This window comes from Egretta garzetta, unplaced genomic scaffold, assembly GCF_000687185.1.
Source record: "Egretta garzetta isolate BGI_Z169 unplaced genomic scaffold, ASM68718v1 scaffold359, whole genome shotgun sequence".
NCBI classification, from domain to species: domain Eukaryota; kingdom Metazoa; phylum Chordata; class Aves; order Pelecaniformes; family Ardeidae; genus Egretta; species Egretta garzetta.
Genome location: NW_009260795.1, coordinates 9224 through 12524, shown reverse-complemented (window position 1 = coordinate 12524; position 3301 = coordinate 9224). Strand labels below are relative to the sequence as shown.

At 57.3% G+C, this 3301-nt stretch overlaps 1 protein-coding gene across 1 annotated transcript in view; it reads right to left on the bottom strand.

Annotated features, from left to right (window-relative positions):
* Positions 1–3301, bottom strand: part of LOC104133356 (E3 SUMO-protein ligase PIAS3) — a 16948-nt gene that overhangs the window by 10499 nt on the left and 3148 nt on the right. The gene's annotated exons all lie outside the window — the stretch shown is intronic.

The window sequence follows — 3301 nt, the reverse complement described above, 5'->3', positions numbered from 1 at the left end:
GAGAGCGAACGTGGAGCTAAGGGAACGCCAGAGGCCACCCCCTGCCCTCGGAATTACAATGATCGCTGTGGGGAGGGAACAAGCGGAGCTGCCGAGCAGTCGCCAGGCGTTGCCGTGTTCCCCTCAGCACACGGAGGGAGTCACGGTGAATTTAGAGAAAAGCGGTAAAAACATCCCGTGTGAGATGTAAAAACAAAGCAGGGTTTTCCCCCCGCTCTTACCCTGACCGTAGCCAAGTGGCGCCTCTGGTACCTGAACCTATTTAGTTAATATTTGCCTCGGTATCCAGGAATGAAGGCCACTGACCTCGTAAGCCGGGATTCATTTGCAAAGAGGCAATTTGGCCTCTTCTGCGCCCGTTTTTACACCCCTTGGGAGAGGCCCTGAGCCACAGCAGCTCCCGCCGGCGCCCTCTGGGACGTGGAGCATCCCTGGGTCAAAGGGATGGCGAGGACGTGGTTGCAGTGGCACACATTGGTGGCAACCCCACATTTCCATCCTTCATTTACATCACGGAGTTCGGGAAGGCCGGTGACAAGCTGCCACCATCCAAGACGAGCTGCCACCATCCAAGACAGCTACAGATCCGCTGGCTCTGACCCAGGAGAGGGACGCCCTTCCGTCGGCCTCCCCCAGAGCACATCCATGCAGATTCCTCAGTGGGGTGAGGGGTTTTGCTTCTCCAGCCTCCTGCGGCTCAGGAATGCGAGGAATGCGAGGGCCCTGGGTTCCTGGCAGATGACCTGCCAGATCTTCCTGACAGCCTGGAAGACCCGACCAGGAGAAATTCAGAGGCATTTTGACCATCTGAGGACTTTCCACCTGAGCCTTTCCCTCCTGGATGACAAAATCGGATCCCGGTTCTGCTCTGAACAGAGACAGGGTAAAGCCGCCCGCTGTCCGAGCGGCGCTAACCCATACCTGCTAGCAGGGCGAGGGGGGGTTCTGCTCTGCCCTGGTGAGACCCCACCTGGAGCACTGGGTCCAGTTCTGGGCTCCCCAGTTCAAGAAAGATGAGGAGCTCCTGGAGAGGGTCCAGAGGAGGGCAACAAGGATGATGGGGGGACTGGAGCATCTCCCCTAGGAGGAAAGGCTGAGGGAGCTGGGCTTGTTCAGCCTGGAGAAGAGAAGGCTGAGAGGGGATCTCATCACCACCTACAAATATCTCAAGGGTGGGGGTCACGAGGACGGAGCCAGACTCTTCCCAGTGGTGCCCAGCGCCAGGCCAAGGGGCCATGGGCACAACCTGAAGCAGAAGAGGTTCCAGTTGAACGGGAGGAAGAACTTGTTGACTGTGAGGGTGCCCGAGCCCTGGCCCAGGCTGCCCAGGGGGGCTGTGGAGTCTCCTCCCGAGGTCCCTTCCAACCCCTGCCAGTCTGGGATTCTCAGATTCTGTGTTATCTCTGCCCTCCGCCGCCTCCATTTATCCTCAATAACCAATTTCCACCTTACAACCAATTTATAACCGGTGTTACTGCTCTGCCGGCAGCCTCCATCCCACCCGCAGAGGAACACCGACCTCTCCAGAGGCTTGGCACGGGATGGGGAGCGGGAAAGCCAAAGCCGGGATCTTCCTCGGGACCTTCCTCACTGAGGGGCCGGGAGGCTTCATCGTGACCCCCCGTGTCACTGTCCTCACCCTCCCCATCCCTGTTTTCAGTTTCCCTTCCCACACTTTGCTCATTTATGGTGTTTTTCTGACACCACAACATGCGCGTCCAGGTGTTTGTGACAAACTGCGCCGAGCAACCGAAATAAAGGAACGGGAAGGGGAGATTTGCACGGCTAAAGGGAGAAGACAGACGCACAAACCACCAGAAGTCAAAAATAAAAGCCCGTGATCCCCTCGGAATCACACAAAACCTCTTTCAAGTTCAAGTGCCAACACACAAGTGAGGGAATTTTATCAGGGGAGAGGAAAATAAAAAGGAACTCGCTTCTCCTGCGGGTATCCCGTTGCAGGGAAGAGGCTGAACCGGGTCGCCCGAGGCACGGAACAGAGCCAAGCCTAAGGAAAGGCCGTTTTTAGCACAGCAGTAAGGAACCCAAACCTCCCCAAAGGAGCGCCGGGGCAGACTCATCTCCGCGTCGGCGAACATCGCTCTGTTTAGACGAAAGAAAAACAACCCCGGGTCCAAGCAAAAACCATTTAAAAGGCCTAAGATGGGCGGGTCTGCTCTGAAGGGGCCAGAAGGGCTCAGCCTAAAGTAAAAAATACAGCTTAGAACTTATCCCAAAGCCCAGAATAAACCTCCCTTCTTCCCGGGCCCACCCCCACCCCGGGCAGCAGCGCATCCCAGCCCACCAGCAATTACCGGGCTGGCTCTGTGCCGCACGCCTCCCCGCCAGCGTTCTACAAACCACAGCAAACCCTCAGCTTTTCTGGAACCGGGCGGACCCCAGCGTTTTCTTTGCCCTGTTTTACAAACCGGGGGGAGCACCAGAGCACTCGGCCTCCCCGCCGGGTCGCGGGAGAAAGCGGCTTCACCCCTTCTCCACACCCCATTTCTGCTCCCTGTTTGGTTCCTGCTCGACGCCGAGCCGACCGCTCCGCGCGTTTGCGACAAGCTGGACCGTGGCGTGCAAACCGGCTCATTAATTTTATCAACTGGAAGGTTTTAGGGCTGCGTTTTTGTTAATAATTGAGGCAGAACGAGGAGTCGAATGTGGCAGAGCATTTTTAAGAAGCTGCTTTGCTCTAACACCGGTTGGTCGTAAAAACACCAAACCACTCTTCCTAATTAACTCGTTTATTTGGAAAGGGAGCCCCTGCCAACCCAACCAGGCTTTGATCCTCTCGGGATGAGGACCCAAATGTGGATGCACCACAGACCAGAGAAATCTTCGCAATTGGGAAGGCAAAGAAAACCCCCGGCTCCATCAGGTGAAGCTGGGAGATGATCCCAACTGGACGTACGTTATAGACACGCGTCAGCTGGGGGGGGGACGCCCTCCTTCCTGCAAATAAACGTGGAACAGGACTGAGGAGCACCCAAAAGCTTCCAGTTCTGGCAGCCCCTACCAGTCGGGGCTGGAAGTTATCGGTCAAAGCAATCCAAGGGCTGGAGGGGGGGGGTGGCTCAGCCCGGAGAGGAGGGGGCTCCGGGGAGAGCTCTCAGTACTGGTAAGATGGGGATGGATGTTTTTAGCAGGGCCTGTGGTGATAGGGGAGGGGGCGATGGGTTTGAGCTGAGAGAGGGGAGATTCAGGCCAGATGGAAGGAAGAAATGTGTTGGGCTGAGGGCGGCGAGGCGCTGGCCCAGGCTGCCCAGAGAGGCGGCGGACTCCCCCTACCTTGGGG